Source organism: Canis aureus, chromosome 13 (genome assembly GCF_053574225.1).
Source record: "Canis aureus isolate CA01 chromosome 13, VMU_Caureus_v.1.0, whole genome shotgun sequence".
In the NCBI taxonomy this organism is placed as follows: Eukaryota; Metazoa; Chordata; class Mammalia; order Carnivora; family Canidae; genus Canis; species Canis aureus.
Genome location: NC_135623.1, coordinates 17,809,889 through 17,823,606, shown reverse-complemented (window position 1 = coordinate 17,823,606; position 13,718 = coordinate 17,809,889). Strand labels below are relative to the sequence as shown.

Genomic DNA, 13,718 nt, shown 5'->3' with positions numbered 1-13,718 from the left:
TTTTAAGCAAGAATGTTCTGCTATATTTAAGGGACACTTAAAATATAAATGTTCTGTGACTGATGTGTAAATTATGAATAGAGTGACAACTGAATACTAAGACAAGGCACTGAATCAGGCTAATACATCTATCCTTGGCTCCTTTAGGATATACTATATAAATGTGAATTAATGATAAAGCAAAGAATCATATCAGGTTTATTACTTCATCTATACTAACTCTATCCCTGTAGACAAAGACAGATGTAGAAGAACAGGCTATAGGAAAATGTCTCATTGATCCAAAAGAAAATGAAGATTTTTAGTTGAGCAGAAACTTACCAAACATTTTATACCTACTCTTTTGTTTTTAAGACTGCCATTTATTCCTTCATTCATGGATGTTTTAAGTGCCTATTAAAAGCTAGCCATTGTAAGACAAGGAAAGAAATCATTGTTCCTGACCTCAAGGAGCCTTGTTTGCAGACAACAATAAAAATCTATGTTCCATAAAAGAAATATCAAAAAAAAGTTGTCGCTGGGAATTAGAAGAGGGAAATGTCATACAAGGCTCGAGGATCATAGAAAACTGCATGGAAAAAATAACTTCAAAGGTAGGCCTTGGGGATGATCCGTTTTCAATAACAAGGAGAATAACATTATCAAAGCAAAAATAATAATGATTTAATACTGGATAATATGATAAAAATGAAAATGTATACATGAGAAGGATCATAGAGGTAGGGAATGCATTCACAACAAGGTTGGTATCTAGGGAACCAAGGAAATTTTAGATATTAAAATGATTTGTGGCCCTTTGAAAGCCCACAGTACATAAACAGATATACACTGTATTTGTAGAATTAAAGTTTTAAAGAGGTAAGGGGAGTAGAAAAATAAAATGTCTAAAAAGGCTCCTTAGCAAAGTGATAATGAAAAAGAAGTTAAGAAAATCTGAAGTAGAATAATAGGATTTAATGAGTGATTGAATGGGATGGCTAAAAAAAGTCAAAAATTATTCTGGATGACCAAGAAATTATTGGAATTTTTGAAATTAAAAAGAAAATTCAGGGGCAACTGGGTGTCTCAGTTGGTTAAGCATCTGTCCTCGGCTCAGGGCATGATCCTAGGGTCCTGGGATTGAGTCCAATGTCGGGCTCCCTACTCAGCAAGGAGCCTGCTCTCCCTCTCCCTCTGCCTGCTACTTCTCCTGCTTATGCTTTCTCTCTCCCTCTCTATCAAATAAATTAATAAAAATATTTTTAAAAAATAAATAAATAAAAGTCAAAGGAGCTCTTCTGTTTTGAAGTTAGAACATGATAAGTTTGGTTTGGGGAATGACAGTTTAAAATATGAATAAAACAACTGGTTAGAGACATGATCAAGTAGATTAAATATGGAACTGGTGCTCTGAAAAGAGTTCAAGACTGATGATACTTTCCAAGACAGTGTTATTCAAAATTTGGTCTGCTGGTCTACAAACTATTTAGTATAGATTGCCCATAAAACAAGTAGAGTATGATTTTTTTTATAGCCATTCGACATCCAAAATCATGACTTATGTACTATCTAGTTTAAAGAGTATAAACCAGTCTGGATGCTGACAAATTCATTAAGTGAATTGCATGTGGCATGAGTTCCATATAAGTCATATATAGCAGGGCCATATATAGAACCATGATATTGGAAATTTAAAAAGCAAAAACAGTTCTTGACCACAGATAGTTTTAAGAAGCACTGTACCACTATATTACTTATGCACCAATAATCATATAAAGATTCTGACATAATAAAAGTACATTCCACAGTTTCTAAGATGACAGAAAAACTTGTAAAGTGGCTAACAACAAGTAAGTACTTAGGAAGTTAAGCACTCTAATTTTTAAGCAAATTCTTACTATATGTACATAAGTGCATTTTATTGGAAGAGAATACATAGCTTTCATCAGATTCTCAAAAATTCCTATTACCTAAGGAAGGCTAAAAACTACTGTAGTACAAATTACTGCTATTGTCTCTGTACCCTCAGCATCTGCCATATAATTCATTTATCCTTTTGACAGTTATTGAATGCCTAGTATATGTTAGGCTCTCGTGATAGAGCAAATAGACAAAGTAACTATACTTATTGTAGGGGAGGCAGATAAATAAACAAGTAAATGAACAAGCAGAGAATAAAAACAGATGATATGGTAGATGACTGAGTGGCTACTTTAGACTGGCTAATCACAGGTCTATCTGAAGAAGCAGTATGTAAGCTGAGATCTGAATGCCAAGATACAAAGATGTTGGTGGAGGAGGAGGAGGAGGATTAGTATTTCAGGAGGAAGAAATGCCTAGACCAAACAGCCGAAAGCAGAAACAAATCTGGCCTGCTCTATTAATAGGTAGAAAGTCACCATGGCTAAAGCATTATTAGGAAGAATAAGAATAGCCTAAGATAGTCAGAAAAATAATCAAATACCAGATCATGTACCATGTTGCAGTCAGGATAAGGAGTCTGGATTTCATTCTAATTTTGATGGGAAGACAATGAAATATTTTAAATAAGACAGGAATATGCTCAGATTTGAGTTTTAAAAGGATCACTCTAGATGCTTGTGCTAAGAATAGATAATGGGAGAGGTAGCACGTATGGAAGGAAACAAGAGGAATGGCGGTTCTAACAGATGGTGGTGGTTTGAATGAGGAAGACATATACTAAGAAATTAGTGGATTCAGAATACTTATTGAGCATAATAATAATTCTCAATGGATATATGGATAATGAATTATTAGATGTGATACTCGGTATTTTTAAAGATTATTTTAAGAAAAGGTGATCTGAACCTTGGAGAATGCCTTTAAGGGTTACATGTGGACGAAAACAAGTCTGGTCAGTCAGAGACGGAGATGAATAAGAACAATAGAGTCAATGCTGTCAGGAAAAAAGAGTGTCAAAAAGTAAGTGCAATCATTAGAAATGTCATATACTATAGAGAAATCAAGAGCTAAGACAAGACCACCAAATTACATGACTAATGTCTCGGGCAACGTTTCAGAGAACTTTCTTGCTGGAACAGAGAGGATACAAACCAGACTGAAAGGATAAAAATGTAATAGGTGTATAGAGACATTTCTATTTTTACTCAAATTCTTTCTAAAATCATCTTGTACATAATTTAATCTTACCCTGATGATAAAGAACAGATCTATTAAAGGTTATATGCTTAAATTTTTTTATTTACTTTTATTCAGCCTCCTCCCTTCTGTCAGCTTGTCAACTTTGATTTCTCACCAAGAGCATTGCAGGCTCCACCCGACCTGCAAATTTCCTGGGCTAAAAATCCATGTTATCAAGATAGTTAAAGCTATCTAAATAAGAAGAAATAATCGCTAAATATCTCCTCTCAGAATTAAGATGCAAGAACTTTAATGCATGTATTTTACAACTATTTTGGCTAGTCAAAGGTTTCCCATCATCCTACCCAAGTTGTCAGCAATAGTCTCAAAAAATAAGTTTGCTGGATAAGTGTTTGTTTTCTATAAATCATTATAGTCATGCTAAATTCCTCAACTATGCATTTTATAATCTAAGATCAATAGTCAGGAAAATACAATAAATCTGGTAATTTTCTACTCATTCTCACACTAATTCTTTAAATAAATATTTATTGAACACCTATCACCAGGCATTGTTCTAGGCACTAGGGAATGAAAGAAAAATTCTACCTTCATAGAATTTATATTCTAATGGAGGAGACAGATAATAAATTTTTAAATATATAAATAAGTAAAATTAATATTATATTAGATAGTGGTAAGTGCTAAGAAGGAAAAATAAAGCAGAAAGGGGATTAGGAAATGTCATGGAATAAGAGTTGAAATTTTACACATCTGAGCAAAAACTTGAAATGAGGGAAAAAACATGCGTTCTGAAAGAACATTCCAGGCAGAGTATTAAAGTGGAATTCCTATACTACCTCCTCTAAAATGTCTTCCTCGGTGGTCTCCCACACCATCTCGCATCATCTATATACAAAAAAATGAATCACTTCCCTTTCCAATCTTCCTTCACATTTCAATAGTGACCACTCTCTGCTAGGCATTTGGTCATTCCAATCCACACAACAACCCTATAAGATAAATACTGTCATGCCTGTTTTAAAGATGTACTGAGACTGCTCAAAGTGAATGACAGAGCTAAGGTTAATGCCTCTATCTCTCAGACTACAATGCTTCCTGCCTTTTATTTTCTGTAGTAGGCAAAAAAGGACAGGGGGAATTTTTACTTATTCAAAAAGCTCAGCCCTATCTGTAAGAAAATGGATTTTAAAATAAACAATAATTCCCCAAACAAAACAAAGTGCAAACTCAGGGAGTAAAGTGAAATTAAATGGGTACATTTTCAAAACCAAACACTATCTAAGGACTTAAGCTTAGGCCATGGGATAGGAACTTGGCAGTGGGCCAAAAATATGGTCACAAACATCTTAACATTCCTACATAATTATGGTTTGTTTTTGAATTTTCGAGTAAACTAGACCCCCCCCCCCAAAAAAAAAAAAATCTGGGCAGCCCTTCAGTACACACACATAAGCTCTATTTTTTTTTATAAGCTCTATTTTTTTTAAAGATTTATTTATTTATTCATTCAGAGAGAGCGAGAGAGAGGCAGAGACACAGGCAGAGGGAGAAGCAGGCCCCATGCAGGAAGCCTGATGCGGGACTCGATTCCGGATCTCCAGGATCACACCCCAGGCTGCAGGCGGCACTAAACCGCTGCGCCACCGGGGCTGCCCATAAGCTCTATTTTTAAATGTAAAAATCTGGTCAAGAGCATAACTCACTTACCAAGATAATATAAAAGAACTAAGCATGATCTAGCTCAGGAAATTGCTAGATGGACAACACTTTGAGCCGCCAGTGTTAACTCTGACCATTAAAGAGCTTCCCCTAAGGTTCAGCAATTTTTGGCATCTACTATGGCCTTCGGTTATGAGAAGCAATACATGGTAAGGTGAAAATCCATCCCCACCATTTACAAAAACCTCAAGGAATCACAGAATGAAGTTTCTTCCTTCAGCAATAAAACCTTAATCAGGGATGAGTCAGTAAAAGAGCCCATACCAGGTAAATCAATAAAATGAATGTATTACAGGAAACCAGTTGCAAAAGTTCTGGGAGAGCTGAAAGGCCAAATGGGTGAAAGTGGGGCAACACAGAGATTAACAGTAACAGGAAGTTTCTACTATAACCATAGATAAAGGGGCAAAGGCAGGAGGTGGTGATATCCTGAGAGTCAGAGCAATCCTACAAAGTTGGGATCACAAGGACACCAGAGTGGCTCAGCGGTTGAGTGTCTGCCTTTGGCTCAGGGCGTGATCCTGGAGTCCAGGGATCCAGTCCCACATCAGGCCCCCTGCGTGGAGCCTGCTTCTCCCTCTGCCTGTGTCTCTGCCTCTCTCTCTCTGTGTCTCTCATGAATAAATAAAATCTTAAAAAAAAAAAAAGAGCCATATATATGTAGAAATGATTCAGTAAGAGGTCAGAAATTTAAAGAACAAATGAAAACCCTGAAAAAATAGATGTTCGCTTTGTTTCAATTATGAGTCAGAAACAAATAACAGAATTAAATTCTTCACCTACAGTTTCATAGCTGCCAGTATCTCTCCAACGAATTTCCAGACATGGTGAAACACTTCATATTATATAACCATGCTGTTTTCTCCAAAATGTGTTTATTTTTTTTTCTCTAAGAGAGATAATGGCCTCATAAGGTAGCATATTCTGGCATGAAATGACAATATTAATATGAAGGAAATTTTTATCAGATCTTAAAGATGTTATCAAGTAAAAGCATTTGATTTTATTCTGAGAACAACAGGGAGTCATGAAACATTTTAAACAATAAAGTAATATGATCAGATGATTTGCATTTTCACTTTGGTGGCACTGTGGAGGATGGACCAAAGAGAGTTGGGGCTAAATCTGAGAGACCAGTTGGAAAGCTACTGAACAAAATCCAGCAAACCTATTTAGGACATTGTCAAGGGCTGAAGTTGTAGGGCTGAAAAGGTTGCAAGATTTTATAATCATTCATTTAATAACAGGCAGAGGGAAAACAGAGTACATTGCCAAATATCTCTTCTTACTATCATCCTATGGAAAAAAAATTCCAGTGGGGACGAGGCTAAATCTACGGGTCAGGAACAAAATTTTGGATTAGGAAAGCAAACAGTGCAGCAATACACAGAAGTCAGGAGAGCCCACAGGGCAGAGGTATGATACAGGGTGAAGTTATAAAGAGGAGTAAACCAACCAGCATGGGGACACATTCAAACCAGGTTCAGGATATAGACACACAGAATACATTACAGTATTTGCTCCAAGTGGGGAAAGGTAAAGCACCCTTATTTCTTTAAGAATGAAGACAAGAATGAGAGATGACATATATTAGAAATAAATTAATGAAATGCATTTGTTTACTTATTTAATTAATTAATTAAAAAGTTTCAGCAATGCCGTGCTCTCAGGAATATGCTTCATCTCTGAGTTAGTGGTAGTTTGCCATTCCCAGAGAGTACCATTATCCCCCTGACATTCAGGTCTTTCTGCATGACATCACAAGAACTAAGTAGTTTTTCCCACATGCTAAAATTTACCAGGATCATTCTTACTAATCCTTTAATACTCTGTTCATTTTAGCCTCCTCTAAGAAGTTGGCCAACTTGCCCCACCACCTTCCCACAATACCCTGCTGAAAAAGACATGCTTTTGCTCTGTTTTCTTATTACACTGTACTTTTCCCTATTAGGGCTAGAGGTACTAGCCATCATGGTTAGCCTCTGACAAGTCCCAGGGTATGCCAGCTGTCCCGGCATCCCTCCCAGGTTAGCATTTGTTCTGGGCAAAAACATTTGCCTTGAACAACAAAATTTGTGGTCAATTTAATCACAGCCTCTGTCAGTCTCTCCCACGACACTCCTTTAATCCAGGAACTGTGTGTTGTATTCCTCCCACGGGGTAAAACAGATCTGCTGACTGGTGATTTATAGAAAAGAAAAAGCAAAATTTGACCACATCCCTCAAAACAAGCTAAATCAAGAATTCTACCATATTTATAACTACATACAACTTTAAAACTCTTCTTTAAACAGAGCACTTTATTTAATTTCTGTAAGAATGAAGGGGAAGACTCTACAAATAGAAAATTCACCATTTATTTTTCCTTAGAAATGCTATAAACCTAGGCCTCATATACTACAAGATTTTATTTGATTTTTAAATATTTGGAAATATCTCTCAACATTTTAATTTTCTGCAAGAGAACTTTTCTTACTTTAAAGGTTAATGGTCATAAGCTCTTGGTTTGGAGTGATCAATGACAGTCTAATCTATTTTTCTGCTACAATCACTTCATTCTGCAATTTAGGAAGCTGAGTATCATATTTTTAACTTAGTGTTACAGCAATCTTGTTTTTCTCAGAAGTTATAAAGATCTAAATGCAAAATTTAAAAATTATGGAACTATTGCTAAGTGCCTGACACCGTTTTCATATAAATACCAACTCGACATAGTGCAGTGGTTAAAGCAGAGATTCTGGAGCCACACCAATTGGGTCTTAATCCCAGATCCACAATCTACCAGTTTTGTGATCTTGGTAAAATTATCTAACTTCTTTGTGTCTATTTTCTTACCTGTCAAAGGAAAATAATACCAGTAGAACTTACCTCATAGGTTTTATAAGACAAATAATTATGCATGTCATATAATAATTATTATTCATGTCAAACACTTAGAACTTTTCATGACACAGAGTAAATTCTATATTCATATTTAATATTAGTATTATTTTAATTATATCCAACTTGGTTTCAAATACCCAGTCTGATATTTGATTACTTAACTGTATAGCCATAGGCAAATTTCATAACCTCTCTAGATCTCTACTTCGTCTGTAAAACAAAATAATACCTACCTCAATATAGGTGAGGATTCAATGAGATAAAGTATGTAAAAGTATGCTGTGAGCTTCACAAAATGCCTGTATCTGACCATTAGCTATTAGCCATTAATCAGACCAGATTCAAATTCTGACTCTATCTCTTAGAAACAGTTTGATCTCAACATATGCTTAACTTCTCTAAGCCTGATTTTCTTTATCTGTGAATCAGCATTAGTAATACTTACTCTGAATTATTATGATAATTGTATTTATTTCATATACATTTATTGAGCACCTATTATGTACCAGGCTCTGACTAAGCATGATACGTGGTGATAAACAAGAGCTACTACAGAGCTTACAAACCTCAGACATTTAAACAAGTAGAGTGGAAAGTATACATATTGCTATGGGTCTGTATGGATGGGACCCTAAATTACTCTAGGGAGTTCTGAAAAGGAAAATATTATATATGATACATGTTAAGCTTCATGTTCAAAGACTGGCACAGATTAAGTATTTTTTAAATGTTAACTATAATTATAGCAATTTTTTTAAAAGCCTGTAAAGTATTTTCTCCATTTTTAGATGGATAGAACGAGATTCAAAGACATAAGATAATTCCCAAGATTAAGTTAGGCTAGGATTCAAAACCAGGTCAACTGACTCCACACATTGCTCTTCCCACAACTGCAAAGTTAACTCCTAATGCCAAAGGAGAACACTGTTAACTTAAAAACTACAAATATTCTTCTAATTTTGGTACTTTTCATTAACACCAATTAAATTATCTTAGAAACACCAAACCTAAATTTTCCAAGCCCAAAGAATGTACACTAGAACATTCAAGCATACTATATATGCCCAGGGGTGCCTGGATGGCTCAGTTGGTTAACTGTTAGTTAGACTCTTGATTTTGGCTCAGGTCATGATCTCAGGGTCATGAGATTGAGCCCCATGCAGGACTCCGTGCTCAGCAGGAGTCTACTTGAGAACTTTCTCTTTCCCTCTCCCTTTTCCTCTGCCCCTTCCCTAGCTCTCTCTCTGAAAATAAATAAGTGAATCTATAATTATAATAATAAATCTGTAATAAGAATACTTTGCCCAGTAGAGCATGAATTACCCAGGGTATCTCTCTCTTGAGATTCCTATCTATATACAACCTTTACCTATGTCTTTGTCTCAGGATATGATTCTGGGGGATGCCAATCTAAGGTTCCTATGTTGTATGGTTGTTGTACGGATTGGTAATGACACATACAAATATACCCATAAAAAAAAAAAACAATATACCCATAAAAGTGCCTGGCACATTTTAGCATTCTTGAAATTATTTTATACATATGCCAGAATTATTATATTGATAGCCATATTTTGTGCTGTCTCTTTATATATTATCCTAAGTTGCATAATAATTCTACAATATAAATACTTGTTTTCCTAATTTTACAGATGAGTAGAAGTTAATATATAAAACCAGATCTTTCTGAAACCTGTATTTTTGGAATTATACTATACTGCCATTAAAAAAAATTAGTTAATATATGCCTTCCTGATTCATGCACATTGTCACAAATAGGAAGATTTACTTCTCTTTTATAGCTGAATAATATTCATATATATATGTGTGTGTGTCTGTGTATGTGTGTGTGTGTATACATGTGTATCACATTTTCTTTGTTCACTCATATATGGAAGAACATTTTTGTTGTTTCCTATCTTGGCTATTCTGAATAATGGTGCAATAAAATCAATTTCACAGAAACAGGAAATAAAACAGTGGTGCCAGAGGCTGGGGGGAAGGGGAAATAGGGCGATATAACTGAAAAGGTACAAATTTTCAGTTACAGAAGTGCTGATGATCTAACATACACCATGGTGACTACAATTATTAATACGTATGGTATTCTTGAAAGTTGATAAAAGTAGACCTTAAGGATTTACCAAACAGAAAAGTTAACTGGCAAATATGTGATGGATGCGTTAATTATTTTAATCTTGGTAAATATCCTATATGTATATATTTGATATATATGTATATATATCAGACCATCACATTGGACACTTTAAATATGTACAATTATATTTGTCAACTTTCCTCAAAAAGTTAAAAAGAAAAAGTAATTTCAACCATTAGGATATCAAAAAAAATAGTGAAATATTAGGCTAAAACCCATGATTTCTACTGTAGTCCAGGCACATTTTCATACTGTGCCAAGAATAAAAACTATTTTCTCTAAATAGGAAATAAAACATTAATTTTTAAAGATTACACAAATAAATGTAGTAAAATTCTACTGGAGAAATTAAAAATAAAAGATTTAGTTTTATTTCCACCATTTTTAAATGTTATATAAACAACCAAACCATACCCTTATTTCACTGACTCTTTTTCATTCCATAGTAATTTAATTATCATATTAAGTCTCTGAGGCTAACCAATTAATTTGTAGTATAAACTATATTATTCCTTTCATATTTAATATGCACACTCATATAAATCATAAAACAATACTTATATGATATATGCTGACAACCAAACATAGTATTTACTTAGATGGCTTAGTAGACAATTTGTTATTTTTCCTATCACAAAACCTATGTATCTTAATATATATGTGTGTGTGTATATATATATTCTTATATATTTTATCACTTAGTGAGAAATTTCCAAGAATATATCTATTATTCATATGTCATAAATTGAACTATAATAAGGTGATATGTATATACAACGGTTAAAAGAATGGCTGTTACAGCCAGGAAATTTTCAGTTTCTAATTCAGCTATACCTCTGTCAGTCATGCAATTCAAGGGAAATAACTTTACATCTCTGAGCATTAGTTTCCTCATCTACAAAGAGAGATATAATACCTCAGAAGGTTTCTGTACTAAATGAGGTAAACTAGGACGCCTGGGTGACTCAGCGGTTCAGGCGACTCGCAGTTAAGTAAGTGACTCAGCGGTTAAGCCTTTGGCTCAGGGTGTGATTCCGGATTCCTGGGATTCCTGGAATTGAGTCCCACATTGGGCTCCCTGAATGGAGCCTGCTTCTCCTCCCTCTGCCTCTCTCTGTCTCTCATGAATAAATAAATAAGATCTTAAAAAAAAAAAAAAAAGAAAGAAAGAAAGAAAATACCATACTTAATTGCTTGGTGTCCCTAAGTATGGTATTTTCATGAAAGCTATAAAAAAGTTAATCTCGAGCTCGGCTGCCCTGGAGGATTCGTACACGCTTGATAAGGTACTGATAAAATCATGACCAGGTGGGCACGAGTTACCACCACGTGTACCAAGAGACCTTCGGCTGCAACATCATGGGAAGACATGAAGAAGGGGTCCTGTGAGGGAGAAAGCCAAAACCTACCAAAGAGTAAACAACTTGAAGCCAATAGGCTGTGAAAAATGATGCTCCCAAAGCAAAACACAAAAAGAACAAAAAGAAAAAGGAGTATTTAAATGAAGATGTAAATGGATTCATGGAATACCTAAGACAGAATCCACAGATGATTCACAATGGAGAGATGATAGCAACAGACAGTCGGGAGGTAAGGGAAGAAATTGCAATTGCCTTAAAGAAAGATAGTCGACGGGAAGGAAGAAGACTGAAAAGACAAGCAGCAAAGAAAAATGCAATGGTATGTTTCCATTGTAGAAAACCTGGCCATGGGATTGCAGATTGCCCAGCTGCCCTTGAGAATCAAGATATGGGCACTGGAATGTGTTATCGCTGTGGGTCCACAGAGCACGAAATAACCAAATGCAAAGCCAAAGTAGACCCAGCTCTTGGTGAATTTCCTTTTGCAAAATGTTTTGTTTGTGGGGAAATGGGACATCTGTCCAGATCTTGTCCTGATAATCCCAAAGGACTCTATGCTGATGGTGGTTGCTGTAGACTTTGTGGCTCCGTGGAACACTTTAAGAAAGATTGCCCTGAGAGTCAAAATTCAGATCGAATGGTCACAGTTGGTCGCTGGGCAAAGGGAATGAGTGCGGACTATGAAGAAATTTTGGATGTGCCTAAACCACAGAAACCCAAAACAAAGATACCTAAAGTTGTTAATTTTTGATAGTGACTAGTAATATCATTTGTTACCACCTCATTGTTAAACATTATGAACTGGGCCTAATTCACAAATTGGAGCTGGGCTTCCTTGGAAACCTGTATTGTGGGTACCAGTATGATCTGGGTATGATCGAACAGTTTCCTGAGTGCTTTCCATTAAAGAGTGCTTCTATCACTGGAGAAAATCACTGAAGAAAAGTATAAGATGTTTAAGTTGGATTCTCTCAAAGAACATTTTTAACAGAACTGAGGTATTACTGAGTGGTTATATACTTGATTGTAACAATCATATTTTTATTAAAAATTATGCATTAATGTGAACTACCCCTAAACAAAGTATAACTGCTTTGCATTTGGAATTTTTGGTTTTACTGTTTTCTTGGTTCAAAGTGCCAATTTTTTATTAAGAATTTATAAGTTGCCATAAAATCTACTGTATTTTTAAAATATTTAATAAAAATTCATTTGCTATTTAAAAAAAAAAAGTTAATCTCTCCCTACCTTTCCATTGCTCAAATTATTTCATTCAACAAATAAATACAGTATTAATTTACTGCTTAATTTCCTAAGCACTCTCCTTGGTTCTTCAGGAGAGCAGAGATTTACCAGTTTCAGACTCTGTCCAGAAGCAGGTTACAGGTAGTAGAAGAGAATAAAGTTTTAAAAAGTCAAGAAAAGTGTCAGGTATCTATGGAAAGATAAAATTGGGGTGTCTTGATGTTTTTTCAAGAGAAATATTACTTATAGAGAGGAGGCTATGGAAAAAACAGACCAGGGGTTTGTTGGAGAGTATATATCTGAACTGCAGACCTTATTTCTCATGAGAAAAACAGATTATCCACCAGTTCAGTGCTAGGCAATATATGAGACACTTTACATATTCCACAACTCGGAAAGAAAAAATTAGTTATGGAGGCCTTATCTGAAGGCATCCACATGAAACAATACCTTCCAATCATTGAATTTCTTAGCCACTTTACTCCTCTGTAAGTCTGGATGACCTATAGAATCCTGGTCAACACAATATATCAGGCAGCCACTCAGCAGCTCAGCACATAAGAGAAAACTCCTCTGTTTCATTTTTTTTTTTTTTACTTCTCTGTTTTAAATAATCTAAAATAAATCCTTGAATTTAAATTAGATCAGATGAAAGCTGCACATGTCAAACAAATTGTTTCAAGTACCAACTAAATTGCTTTCACTAAGATGCCCTTGATAGCATTATGCCCTCAGTCTATATCGAAGGACATTACAAAATACATTCCTATGAAATATATTGTCATAAATACTATAGATATATTGTTGAAGATGCTATTCATCACATCAGTGTCTGCCTTAGGAAACCCAATAGGAAGAACTTCTATAAGATTTCAATATTTGGTTTATTTTTATCTTCTAGATATTGTTTTTCTCTTGGCAATGGCTATCAGAAAACTCTCAGTTAAATTTATTGTCTACCTAGAGCAAATTTATGGGAACTCATAACATTCATTTTATGTACTCATCTAACTGAATTTTCTTTTGCTATTTCTTCTTTCTGAGATTTTCTCACTTATCTATTTTTTAAATATTATTATTACTTTGTAAATATTTTGGTAAGATGTTTTGATTTTTTCAAACAATGAAATATATTTTTTTCCTTTTAAAGGCAAGGCAGACATCATTCCCCATTAAATGATGAGGAAACTATAGCTCAGTTTTCAAGTTAGAACATAATTTTTAGCTGACTCCAAAGGGTGTCCACT

The 13,718-nt window shown here is 34.8% G+C and overlaps 1 protein-coding gene and 1 pseudogene across 8 annotated transcripts in view; one reads left to right on the top strand and one right to left on the bottom strand.

The window, feature by feature from the left end:
- Window positions 1-13,718, bottom strand: part of LOC144281984 (BEN domain-containing protein 5) — a 1,369,676-nt gene that overhangs the window by 1,207,733 nt on the left and 148,225 nt on the right. The window lies entirely within an intron of this gene.
- Window positions 11,115-12,458, top strand: LOC144281555 (zinc finger CCHC domain-containing protein 9 pseudogene; annotated as a pseudogene).